This window comes from Gallinula chloropus (assembly GCF_964237585.1).
Source record: "Gallinula chloropus genome assembly, chromosome: 3".
Taxonomy (NCBI): Eukaryota; Metazoa; Chordata; class Aves; order Gruiformes; family Rallidae; genus Gallinula; species Gallinula chloropus.
This window is the reverse complement of record NC_140087.1, coordinates 26,068,918-26,083,250: the sequence shown is the minus strand read 5'-3', so window position 1 is coordinate 26,083,250 and position 14,333 is coordinate 26,068,918.

Below are 14,333 nucleotides of genomic sequence, written 5' to 3'. Positions count from 1 at the left end.
CCCATCCCTGCCCATTTACAGAATCATGTTTCTGTCTCTCTTTGTTTTTGTCTCTTGCCCCTGTTTTGATACTTTCTGTACATATGGCTCTCACTCTCCGCTCCTATTTCTCACTGCTGTTTGAACAAACAGTTCACTGCCTAAGGCTGCTGTCTCCTGACAAATACAACTCCCCCCTCTCCACCCTGTCCTCATGTCTGACTCTACCTTCTCTCAAACTCTAATACAAAATACTTTCAGATGTACAGAAGACTTTCTGATTTAATTTCCTTTCCAGACACAGAGGGGAATTATTTGAAAAATCCTGATTAGACATGATCTGAATCAACTGAGGCAACATAATGTACACATAGCACTAATAATACTGAACATTTATACAGCATCTTTAGCCATGAAAGTGCTTTACTAACAATAAGGGAGTGATTTTCCAGAGGTCCTGTGCAGTCATTGCTCAGCGACTTCAGCTTTTCTTGGTGATTGTTCAATGCCTCTGAAAATGAAAATCCATCTAATTAGTGCTTTAATATTGCCCAAAAAAACTCTCTAGTTATCATTTCATATACAGAAAAGCAGAACTATAAAGAGCACCACATGTACGAAGCCAGGGTGTAGAATTGTCTTTTAATGTTATGTTTGGACAGCAAGACCCTGGGGCTGTATACAGAAAAGGGCTCAACTCTCAAACTGCTACATTAGGTGTCCAAGTCCATAAAGTTTGTTGAAATCTAAGTTTCTGAGGATGCTGTTATCTAGATCTCTTGCACTTCCATTTTTACAGCAAAATCATAACTTTGTTTGGTTTTTAGCCTTACACAGGGAAGAATTAAGACACATGAAGCCCACAGTCTGATTTTAGTCAATAATTCAATGGTTTGAGTACTCATCTGGTTTGTTAAAGATCTCACTGATTTGAGTTTGATCCCTGAGGTTTGATACCTAGCAGAGTAAAATGAAAGCATCAATATGACCATTTTAGCCTCACAGGTAAAAAAGAAAATTCCAAAAAGGTAGCTAAACCTGTGTCTTTTAACATCTTACAAGAACTCTCTTAACTACGTAAGATTTTCTTGTATGTTATTTTACACAAAGAAAAAAAAAAACTATTCTGGCTTGCTTTTGTTCTATCAAGAGAGGTTTCACACACTCATTTACAGACAGAGGCTTCCTTTTCCATTTTCAGTCTGGTATAAGGACTTTATGCAGTGACCCAAGTTCTCCTTATTATCTCCCACTGACTGGCTGCAGCAGTTCTCACCTTATTTCATTTGCTTTGTGTATTCCTTTCTTAAATGCTGAACTCTTCCTATACCTTCTGGAGAACCTTCAGAGCCATCCCATTTTAAGCACTTGTCCTTGTAATGCCTACATCTCTAGTGGTTTTAGCTGTTGTCTGAGCAGCGCTGTGAACAGAAAACATCAACTACTCAAAGTTCCTAATTCCAAAAACCACTTTGACAAGGTGGCCTGTTAACTCCAAAGTTCACTTGGTGCAGTTCAGTCCATATAATCTACATTTCATTTATCCAACATTAATTATCTGAAAAAGGGCTGTATTCACTTTAGTATTTCAAAGGAAAGCGTTTTAAGATAGATGAATCAGCATCTTATAAAGACTGCTAACAGCTCATAAAACATTTCACCCTGTCTAATGGCAGGCCTTAACTATGACAATGTGGAAGTCTTCTGTCAGCAAAACTTGCGTGAAGTTCGCTAAAACTGTATATTTCACGTCATCAATTTTGTACTCTGAAAACATTGGGAAGAATCATGGAGATCTTCCCTAGGATACTCTACTGTGGAAGGCCCTGATCTAGTAGGTTATTTATTGCAGACCTTCTGCATCTGTCATCAACCATTTCACTAAGGTTAAATATATCCTGTCCTTTTAACCAATAGACAGCTAAAACAAAACCTGCATTAAATGATTATTTGGTCATCCATACCAATAGCATTACTACTGGCCATGCTCTTCTAAAAAATAAGATGGAAATATAGTCAATGGGCTGCACCTAACTATAATGATTTAAAACAAATTAAAAACTACTCTGCTTTTGGGTGACGACCTCTTGTGGTACAGATATTTGACAAAGATAATAGGCTTTCTGGTCTTGCAGTTAGTATTTCCTCTAATGTTTTCAAGTCGTTGAAGAGTTGTGGTTTCTGACATTTTGAGACAAATGTAAAGCCTCATGTAGTATGAACATGTAGTGGTGCACCATATTCTTAGCAGAAATACTAGAAGTAGTCTCTCCTCAACCATACCCTTTAAGTGTGTCAGCCCAGTTTTGAGACTCAACCCAATGGTCCTGCCTTTTCTTTCAAGGTACCTCAGGTTGACCTGGATCTACAGGAATGGTCTGACATCTCTTAAGAACTCTGAATTCTTTCCTTGCTACAAGTCTTCATAAGGGTATTCAGTAGCTTTAAAAAAATTAAAAAATAATCGCCTTTTTTTTATTTTCCCCATGGTCTCATAGTTAATAACTTTGTTTTTCAGACTTGCACGAGATCTGTCGCAACAGCAACTTCCTTTGCAGCACCAATAACTCCTCCAGTTCTCATCGCTGAGGCTCAAGCACCTTATAAGAAAGGAAGAAAAGTATCATAAAGCTCAAGTTGAACACTCTGCTGAACAGCTTGTCACAGGAAGAACAGAATATTGCCAGTTTTCAGAAATGAGCCTAGACAACAAAGAGGCTGTGCAGTGCTGTGGTTCTTCATTTTGCTGCATGGTGCTAGGAGTCCTGTGAATAAAATTGAAAAAGAAGACAAAGCTGAGACCATGCATATGCATATTTGAAGGCTGCCTCTTAATTTATTGAATTTAGTCATAGAATCGTCATAGAATTAGTCAAAATTCAACATGTTTGCATTGTTGTTTCTTATGTAGTGCTGTGTGTTTGTGTGTGAATGCATATATAAGCATGGATAAAGATATTTCTATGTACACACACACACACACATATCTAAGAAAAATTTTCAAAAGTAAAAATTAGTTGTGAAGTTCTTCATGTATAAATTACAATCCTTTGATGATATTATGGGAAACGTTCACTCCTGGCAAATTCTTGGAAGAAGGACTTTTTTCTGTTTCATATCTAACTTGAAATTATTTTACAAGTACAAATAGAGCTAACACCAAAACTCAATCTAGTCCAAATTCACCATTCCTAGAATTAGCAACCTACCTACCCTAGCATCTAAATAAATGATCTAACACTGGACTGTACTCATGAATTTTTTTCAGAATGAAAATATGGTACTCATACTGTAAATACAGTTTGCTTTATGTTCATGACAGTTTTATGTCTCTCTCTCTTATCTGAAATTGCCTCACCTCAGATTCATTGTGAAACTGTTTTACTATAACATCATGGCAATTTTCACCAACCATTGCAGTTTATCAAGATACTTTTAAGTCTCCAGGAAGTTGATTAAAACCCCATCACACTTTTGCTTTCCTGAAGTAGGCTGCACTTGCATCACAACAATTTCCATGAGCAAAATATCCTTTTCAGTATAACAAAGTGTTGTGGTTTAACCAGGCATGTGGATAAACACCACACAGCTCACTCTCCCCCAGTGTCATAAGAGAGAGACCCAGAAAGAAATAGATAAATAGTGATGATTATGGTGGTGACAATAATGATGACAACAACAAAGAAGAAAGAATATACAAAAGAAAAGAAGTGATGCACAATGCATTTGTTCACCACCTGCTGACAGATGCCCAGTGAGTCACCCAGCAGCAGCCATCAGCCCCCAGCCCAGTTCCCCCATTTTTTTTGTTCAGCATGATATCCTGTCATACAGAATATCCTTTTGGCCAGTTTGGGTCAGCTGTGCCCTCTCAGCCTTTTCTGCACCGAAAGTCGTCCCGCTGGCAAGGCAGTATGAGAAGCTGGAAAGTCCTTGGCATAGTGTAAGCACTGCTCAGCAACAACTAAAACATCACTGTGCTATCATCATTATTCTCATCCTACACCCAAAAGACAACACTACACCAGCTACTGGAAAGAAAATTAACTGTCTTAGCCAAAATCAGGACAAAAACTTTACATTAAAACAGATACAATATTACATTCCCCAGCATAACTGTTTCAAGACTCATATATTTGGGTCCAAAGCTTGTTCTAGTTATAGTAAGTCATTTGGCCTTTAATAGAGTAAATTAATCCTGAGATTATGGTGTAAAACAAAAAATTGTGATACAATATCTCAAGTTAAGAAGTTTAAGGATGGTATTGATTATTTTGGGAGAAGCAGAAACTTTATGTTTGTAAAGTACTGGAATGAGGTGATTTGATGACTTTGAAAGATTTTTCTTCTGTCCTTTCATCTGACATAGGTTTGGGGGACTTGGGCAAAGGCCTGAAGTTGCGTGTGTGTATGTCTGTGTCTGTGTATGTGTAAAAAGTACATATACCTCCATACCTATACACAACTTTGTATACATGTATTTATATATATGAGTATGTATTCACATATATATACTTTCAATGATACCAAAATTTCCTGATGTGTCACCTCATATGTTATACGTAGTCTCTAATATATAATATGCATAGTATGTCCTTTATATTTAATATGAAAGACATGTACAATTCACATGTATAGTATATACATTCCATATTTTTCTTGCTTGTTGGTAGAAAAGCAATTATTTCCTTGAAACACCTGACATTTCCAATAACACCCCGTGTAATAACTGCTGTCTTTAAAAATACACTATTTCTATCATAAACAACTATCATATGTAATATATAATGGGGGGAGGGGGAAATCCCCAGTAAAACCATTGCTGCAAAAATTCACAACCAGTTTGTTAGAGGCTTAACCACTTTCAGCTTTGCCTTGGGCCATTAACTAACAAACCAACCATTAACTGCTAGTAATGACCATTTTTTTCCCCGAGATTATTGCTTAATTGAAGTCTTGGGCTGTGTTGGTTATTTTTATGCCATCTCACAATGACTATGCATTACCGCATTTTCTTACTGTACCAACCACCTACTGAAATAAACAAGATAAGTGTTGGAGAATTGGATCTTTCACTGTATATACTATTTAAAATACATTACTGTAATGAACAGCTTTGATGTAGCAGACATGCTTTTTCATTTTTCCTGTTCTCCAGAGCATATGCATCAAGTAAGTTAGATGTGGAATTAATGTGTGCTGCTGTTCAGTAATGTATACAATGTCAATGCACTGTATTACTAAGCTGTGTTATATATTCATTTGGGTAAGACACATTTGATTATTAGCATTCTGTTCTTCAGCAACAAGCCACATGTGCTGTCTGTTGCCATGGCAATAAATTAGGAAGGATAACCTGACTACTTATCAATTTTTATTAGTGCAATCATCCTACCTGCTTAACCCCTCCGTAACAGTAGCATATTTAAACACCACTGATAAAATCAATGCAACTCTGGGGGTGTGAGTTGAGCTGATAGGGTGGGGAGGCAGCCAAGGTACTGTGGATTTGGGGGAGAGAAATACTGACTTAAACATGATGCTGATGTGATTCATTAATATTACAGGATCAAAAATGTTAATGTTTCTGAGGATCTTAGCACAGTGGGAAGAGATGAAAATAAACGCAAAAACTTAAGAAGGATAAAATGAAAAGTGTTTCCCCCCTGCTGCGTTTAAAGCAGTATGTGTAAATGCATATGTTAAACTGTAAACCTGAATAAATGGAATCAAAACATGTACTTGCTAAATGTTAAGGAACATCATATACTACTAAATAAATCCTTTAAAGTAGAAGGGAATGAAGTCATTAGAATACCAGCATGATTTTCTTTAAGATATTAAAATTATATTACTATTGGTCCCTGACCTTTGAGACTACTGCTAACACCCTGTCGATTATCACCCATAGAGAAATCGATTACTGTGTAGTACTCAGAAAAAAAAAATAAGCTTTCCATTCATTTTGAGATCTTTATGGGATCAAAATAAAAGTTACAACAGATTTATTCTGAAGTATGTCATTTTGATGTAAAGATCTAAATGTTCCTGCAGAGCTAAGTATCCTTAATCCATGTTTGATTGTTGTAAGGCTGATTATTTAAATCTCAATATCAGCATTAACGCTATTGCTGAGTTTTCATACATTGCCAAATAAAAAAGTCTGGCCAAACTTGTTTGTTTTAATGAAGCACTGGATCTCACTGGTGTTAAAGAAAGGTGTGAATGTAGAGCAGTGAAGGCTTGAGAGGTGCCTCCTTGAACATGCTCTCTGTGTGGATCCCCTTGCCAGGACTAGACGTGTCCTGAGCTGCTTTTGGATTCCAGGGTGATCCCACCCATCACCTCAGTCTTTTCGCTATCCACAGGATTTGAGTTGTCAGATTAAACGGTACATCTCGGGCATGGCATTATTAGATTAGTAAAAGGCTGTCAATTCAAAACTTTTCCAAAGTCTTACAAAAGAGGAAACATTAAACATAAATAATTCCTTACTTCATCTGGGAAGTACTATCACATTTTCCAAAACCTGTATCCTTCCCTTAAAAGACTGACAACTCTCATCTACATAACAAAAGTTTGATGGAAGTTAAACCTTGTCTTCTGGAGAGAAAGCAGCTCTGGCAAGCCATAGGAGAAGCCCCATCTCCTGGGATTGAGAGCTTTCTCCAAGGCAACATCAGATCTCCTCCCTCACCATTTCACTAGCATTTGCTTCCAGGTCATTTAGATACTTAAAAATATTGAGTTATAAAAGCATAAAGTCTGTGTACTTTCAGTGACAACAAAACTCTCAAGGCATCCTTGAAAAGTAATCACGGTCAGATTATTTTTCCCCACAGCATTTTAATTTTCAAAAGAAGCCTGTGCCCTGTGAAGTAATTTCTCTTAGAAGGAATAGTTGAAATTGACTTTACAATCTACAGTGAGCTTCTAATCTGATGCACCAAATGTTTTTCACCACAATGCCAAACCACCAGCCAGACACCAAGTCCAGGCTAGCTGGTAGTTCAGAAGTCTTGATCTATAAAACAGTAGGGTAACCATTGGCCACAAGCTCTGTGCATCTCCGTGTCTGTGTCTGCACATTCAGTAATAACACATGGATTTGGTAAATCTGGAAGTGTTTCCACTGCATCTCCTGTTCATAGCAAAACTTTCAGCTTTCTGAAGGAAAATAACTGTTCAAACCTCAGATCGTCACTATGCTTTCTATGCCTGAGATGTTAAGATGATGCATTTTGTTCCATAGTTGAAGATATAGTGGGGCCTGACAATGGTGCCCAATGTCAAAGTTCATACTGAACTGATGGATTACTTACCCTGTTCCACTCCAGCCATGATCTGTAAAGGAAACAAGGCATTGCTACAAATGCCTGTCCATTGACAGATTTCTAAACAGGGCTGCTGTTTGTGCAGACCTCTCTGGAATGAATTCTGTCTGCAAACATCCTCTTTTGGAAGCTGAATAAATCCCAACATTGTTATCTCCCAAAAAGTTCGAGTTCCCTGTCAGCACCTCACTAGAAAGAGGAGTTGTAAAACTCTTGTATCTACCCATAATGTTTCCAATAAACTGGAACAGTAGTGTGCTTTTAACTACCTAGGAGAATCTATAAATGTTGGGATTTGAACAGAAAGCTATTGTCAAGAGCAGACAACACTTGAAACAACTGGTATTTTCACAATCCAAACATTAATAGCTACTGATAAGACTGAAACAGGGTTGGAAGAGAAACGGAAGTGTATTCAAATTATGGAGTCTTAGTATTGCACTGGGATCCAATATCATGTTCACATGGGTCTGGCACAGACTGTGAGAAGCAGCACAGGTCTGATCATAGCTCATCACAAGCTGAGTTTCACATGCAAACCAAGGACTTCACAATAATAAATACTAGGACACCATAGGGGCTGTAGAAGAGTTCTGCCTTTGTGTTCATGCAAGCAACAAATGCTTTTTGCATGAGAACCTCAGAAAAAGGACACAATAGTGTTATCCTGAATATGACAGGTAAGGTTTAGTTTTGAAAACAAGTTCTTCAAAACTGAGAAGGGAAAGAGCAATTTCTCTAAAAGCCAATTTTCTGCCATCTTAAACTGACATCTGGTGATTTAATTCATAAATCAAAATAACATTACTGTGGAAAAAAAAGTGAAGAACAGAAGCTAATCAGGTAAAAGAGAATTGTTAAATAAATAAATATGGGCCACACAGTGGTTCACCTATGCAGGAAAGCAGGAAGCAAAGCTTACTTTTGCCTCCCAGTCCCAGCTATTTTTCAACTGGGCAGAGCTCTATAGACATAAATGCATCTTTTCCATATGAGAACAAGACCATGCTAAAAAGGAAACCTCTCTCTGCTTCATTTATGCAGCTGGGAGAAAAAAAATCCTGTTGAAGGTATTGCACCAGCACCATAGCAGGCAGTGAAAATAAATCAGGCAAGTGGCTGCAGGTGACATTTTGTTCCAGTCTCCTTTTGGGACCAAGAAGCGTTGGTGAAAAGCATCCATTAAGTTTCTTGGTTTTCATCTTCTGATTCCAGGTTTTTTCCACATTTACTGGAGAGCTTAAATGAACAAAATATGCCTCTGGAATAAGGGCGGTAAAGAGGCAGGAGAAAGAAAGATTCTACAGAATGTTTGCAGAGGAAGGCTTCTACAGGATTAGTTCCTGTCCTAGAAATATATATACGTATAAAAACAAACTTCTATGACATTTTTAAAGTTTCTACAGGAAGCATTAAAAGTTCAGTCCTCAGTTCATTGTGTAAGAAACGTAAGAGACAGTTCAGTATTCCCAGTGTCTTGGTTCCCGTAAAAATGAAAGCTTAATAAGAAAAACAAAAACATATGAGAGGCTGAAAGTTACAACCGGTGAGCAAAACCCCCAGTCCCTGCCCAATTAACACTGGTGCGACTAAAGCATCAGAGATAGAGCTGTTTGTTTATTTGAACTTTGTTTCCTTTCTCTAACAAAAGCACACAATGTGGTGGGAGAAGTCAGAGATACAGAAATTCTCTGACAGGGAAGTTTTCAGTAATGACAGTTCAGACATTTTTTTAAAAAGACTAGCACACAGAGCAACATGCGTGCTTTCTAGCTGATCTAAAAGTCTTTCCTCGCTCGGTGGCTTCACTTCAGCACAGCCCCTATACAGCCTTTTAGTGCTTTCACAAGTAAAAAGTTTGCTAATGACCAAGCCAGGGGGAAGGGGCATGGCCACAGCATTCTCCAGAGGCACAAAAACATGAGTTTGACAGATGGTTTTATTCAATCTTACTTCTCTGTTTGTACTGTTCAATTGTGATTCTTTTTTCACTGTTCCTTTTACACTATTGTCAGCTCTCTTTTGGCTCCTTAAATAAATCCTCAGCTGAAACCCAAGTATAAAGACCATACATTTTTTTTCCTCTGAACTGTAAGCATTTTAAGTATATTTTTGACGCTCTTACTTCTATAAGACTCTTTACTTTTCTGTCTTTAATTTATACCGTTTCTCCAGAGAAATCATCAGGTGCACAGGCATGCAGCCAGATGTGGAACTTGTGATTTTGTATAAGCATTAGATACATTGTGATTGATTACTCAGACTAACAAACAGCAAGAGTTCAGAAGAAGTTGAGAGACATACCTACATGATGTGAGAGCAGAATATTTAGTCAAATATTCAAGATGTACAGTTTTGCTTAATTCTAACACAGTTTACAAGGTAGCTCCCCAAGCTCCAAGACAAAGACAACTTCTTATGGATGTCAGAATCTAAGAAGTTATAACCTACTCTTGAAACTTTTCCAAAGTTGAGCATTCATAAAACGTTTCTTCTGAGCATGGGGTCTTTGGTGTCTCATAATGGGTCAATTTCCAGTGCAGTTTTCCCCACAGTTGGAAAGGAATTGATACCCACCTTTTACCCTCACACCTACTTTCACAAAATCCTACAGGAACTTAATAATCTGTGTAAACTTTACCCTTCAGTCAAACTTGGTTGGAATCAGGAAACTAATTAAAAAATTGTTCTGTAGGTGTGGGGGACAAATGGACAGTCAGCTATGAGTATGCAGTTACCTGTAGCCACACAGGCACCAGAACCATGTAAGCCTTGTTTTCCTATGAAACCAGGGTATAAAATAAATTATATTTGGCCATCTAGGTTTGATAGTTTCTGTACCTGTCTACAAGTGCTTTTCTGTAAGACCAGACAGATTAGAAATACAAACTTTGCAGCATTCAAGGTTAATAAATCTAGAGTGCAAAGGGCAAAAGACGATCCAGGAAGGGAATAAATTCCAAGGTTTAAGGCTCCTTTGCTGACACAAGGGCACCAGTAACATCTCATTTTTACTGAGTCTAGTTTCCCTAGCTGTGCAAAGCTTTGGTGGTGTCAAGTTGGCCAAGGTGTATCTCAAAACAGTACCGAAGTGCTGAAGTTTTTATAATGCAAAAACAAAACCTGGAAATGCTTTCTGAAACAAATAACCCCCCATTCTCATTTCTAACAGTAGCAACATGAACATCACATTCACCATTTTCTGTGTCCAAGGGACCTGGAAAATCAATAAATGCTGTGTGAGAGGTGTTGCAAAGGTGCAAGCTGGAATAGAGTGCTCCAATCTCAGAAGAAAGAGGAAGTGAAACAAAGTCTATCAGAAAAAAGACGAAACTAAAAAGAAAAAAAATATCTTTAGTTCTCTAGCCTAATGAATCAAATACTGAGCATGGTCATGGCTACAACATATAACTGTATTAAGATAAACAGCTATTTAAGCTAAAGGACAACATTAACACAAGGATATTTGCCCAAGGATATATTGCTTTTGATTGGACAACTGATCTGCTTATCCAACTTTATGACATCCTTTCCTGAAAAGAGACTGAATGTGAAGATGTGGGTGGTGTTCACCAGCCTTACCTACCTGTGAAATCTTATGGACTCTTTCATTACTGGGATCTAAATGCAGCAGGCCAAAGACATAACTGAAAGTCCAAGGGACTTTTTCAGAAAGAGAAATTATCTGATTCTTACAGTATTGATGTAAACAAAATATTATTTTCTATTTTAAGCTCCAAAGAGGAAGAAAAAAATCCTCTCCTCACTCTGCCTTAACTCTAAAACTCCGTCCAACTCTTCAGACCAGTTCTCCCTTCTACCATTATAATTTCCCTTTCATCTGGTTTGATCTTTCAAGAAAACATCTGTAGCTGTGGTTGGTTTAAATTATTATTCTGAAGAATGCTGCTAACTACCAACATTTCTGTCTGCATGCTCACTTTTGTCATTTTACCAAACAAGTATGCTCCAGTTATGGTCCTAAAAGCCTCAGCAAATTCATAATACATTCACTGTGAAAATTAAAATCCTACTGCTTGCAAAAGTGTTATGGTTCAGTGTTTGACAGTCTGATCTTTGCAGAGCAGTATAAGGAACTTTGTGAAGTCAAGAAGTCTACTTCCCAGCTCAAAGGCAGAATCAATTATACTCCAGTTTTGCTACAACTGATGAGCTTTATATCCTCAATTCCCAAATTTTGATCCTATTCAACTACTGAGTTAGCAAGCAACAAGTTGACATTAGTGTCTAAGAGTTAAACAAATATTTAAACAAATGATTTCATTTGTAAGCATTAAAGCTCTTCTGATGATTGCTAAATCAATATTAAACAAGCTGGAAACATTTAAGTCCTACCCACCAGAGCTGCAAGTTAAAGTGTTCTGTTATGGCATACCAGTGGCCATAGATCTAAGTTTATCCATTGTAATCAGTAATTTTGAGGACATGGTACATGATCTAGCTCAGGTATATATTTTTATTATCCTTCCAGATTTCTCAATAGTGCAGAGATACACAGTTGTCTATTTTTAAGTAAAGGGTTAACCTTTTGCCCTTTTAGCTGTGTGTATCCATGGCTATTTGAAGAAGTGTGAACCAAATAGCCTGCTGAAATATTGCATTTCAAAAGACCAGGAATGGGCAAAAGTGGTAAGAGTCCTTATTATACATGAACTAGATGAGCACTCCAGCTGCATTCTGCTTTCAATTACTTTTAAATCATCCCTAATCCCTGGAACTAAAATGTGATTTAAGGAGGAAAACAGTTTGAATTCTGCATTTAGGTAAGAGAGAGAAAAGTCAACAGATAGAAAAACAACGTCAAAAAGGCATTTTTAGACTAAGTATTACTGTTAGACTGAAGCAGGAGTGTTCTTCATGTCACAGGCTAAGATTATAAGATGTCCGCCTGAGTTTTTTCTTAATAACAATGTTGTGAACCCAGACTTTCTTAAAAATAGAAGTTTGTTCTTTTTTTTGAAGAAAACAATGAACTGTTTTGGAACAGATGTACAGAACTCAGTGAGATGACTCATCAGCTGTGCTCAGTTACAGTGGCTTTATCTGTAAAGGCATATAGACGAAAAGCCACTCAAGAGAGTTCGTAAAAGAACAGCCAATCTACTGAGAGCTAATCACACTGGGCTATTCTTGGAGGAACACAATGTTTGTACGTAACGCCAACAGTTACCGGTTATTGCCTCTGCTTGGAAAATGAGTAGATCTGTGCAGTTATTTAATGGTGCTCTATGGAAAGACTCTATTTAAAATACCGGAACCTGTAAGTGTCTGACACTGACCTGACCCAGGGACTGAGCACTCTGCAGTGTGAGGGCGTATCTGCTTAACTTAAGCTTGCTTTTTCCACAGGAGACATCCAGTGACTGGCACACTAAGATGCATATTACAATGCGTTGTTTGCCTAAGATTGCATTAAACTCAGGAAAATGGATTTAATTTTGCATTTTAAAGCCAACTATTGGTATCTGCCTTTTGAAGAAATGGTAGATACCCCATCAGATATCTACTGATGTTAATATATGACACCAACCTTAAATGTAAGGAATGGAGGGGTGAATTGTACCCTTACAACAGAAATAGACATTACATTCTCATTCCCTCTGACACACAAATTAAGACCAGTTTAGTGCAGAATGTTTTGTTTCACAAGTGTGTACTGGCAATCTAAAAACCAAAACCAGAATGGAGCATGTTTACTAGCAAATCATAACTTTCTTTTCAGATCCAATGGATGGTTAAAATAGTCCGGTAGTTAAAATATCTTTTTTGTGACACTTATTGAAAAGATGGCACACCACCTTTAATGTCCTTCAAAGTCAACTGCAGTACCTGCACATCATGTGCCTTTTTTAACAGATGTAAAGCAAATGATATGGATTTGAAGGAGGACATATGGTAAAAGACAGGCAAAGAAATTTGTATGATTTATTCATATAATTTCAAAGTACCATATTTAAAATCTTGTCCCATTAACATCCTTTGCCCACCTAATTACTATAAGTAATTGACAGTTCTCATTAGGAAGAGACAAAACTAAAGGGAATTAAGGTCTTGATCTTGCAATTGGATTTCTATGAGCTGATGCTTTCATTGTGTGTAACCCTTTTGGCATATGTGGGTTTGGTCTGGATACAGGAGTCCATCTGTGTGATCAAGGCCTAAGTGATGTCTTGGGAATTAATCCTATTCTGTTATTTGGAGCAAATCTGCCCCCAAAGTTACATAGCAAGTTAAAAGTTATCAACAGTCATGGAATAAACATATGACAGTACATTACCCGAATATGGAAGATACTACAAATGACCTGCTTTCTGTTAGCCCAAATCTGAAAGCAGAGGAGAAGAAATTTTGCAGACTTGCTCTTTACACTTTTTATTACATTAGTGGTTCTTTTTAAAATTCTTATTGAGAGATTTTAAATGCTGTTTGGGGAGATAAATACACAAATCCTGTTAACAATAATAAAATTTCTTTGTGGTACTCCACCCAGACATCTTTGCAAATATACCCCTCAAGATTTAATCAAGGATTTGAGGAGTTTGGGTTTTTGGGGTTGGGGTTTTTTTGTTTTTTAATTCAAAGCTAGTTTTAAGATCCAATGTACTGTATCATACCTATACAAAATATGTTCATGCCTAATTTATCCATTTTCAGCTGAGCGAATGGTGTGGGCCAAACTTACCCATAGACTAACAACTGCCAGTCCTATTGGAGTGCTGTCACTAATTGGTGTCTAAGCAATAATGTGCATTGCACATGGCAATAAAATGACAGGGAAGTTAAATAAAGTGGTGTGCCAGGGATAAGAACACAGTAACCAAGAAGGTATGCAAAGAGAAGCTATAAAATGCTAAAAATGTATTTAATCCAATTCCTGGCAGTAACTGACCCCACACACAACTGCAACAGCCCCTGCTTTGCCATGTTCTCTTTTAGAATGATTGCCTCTTGTACTTATTCACTTTCATATGTACAACCTATACATTAAAGCGATGCAAA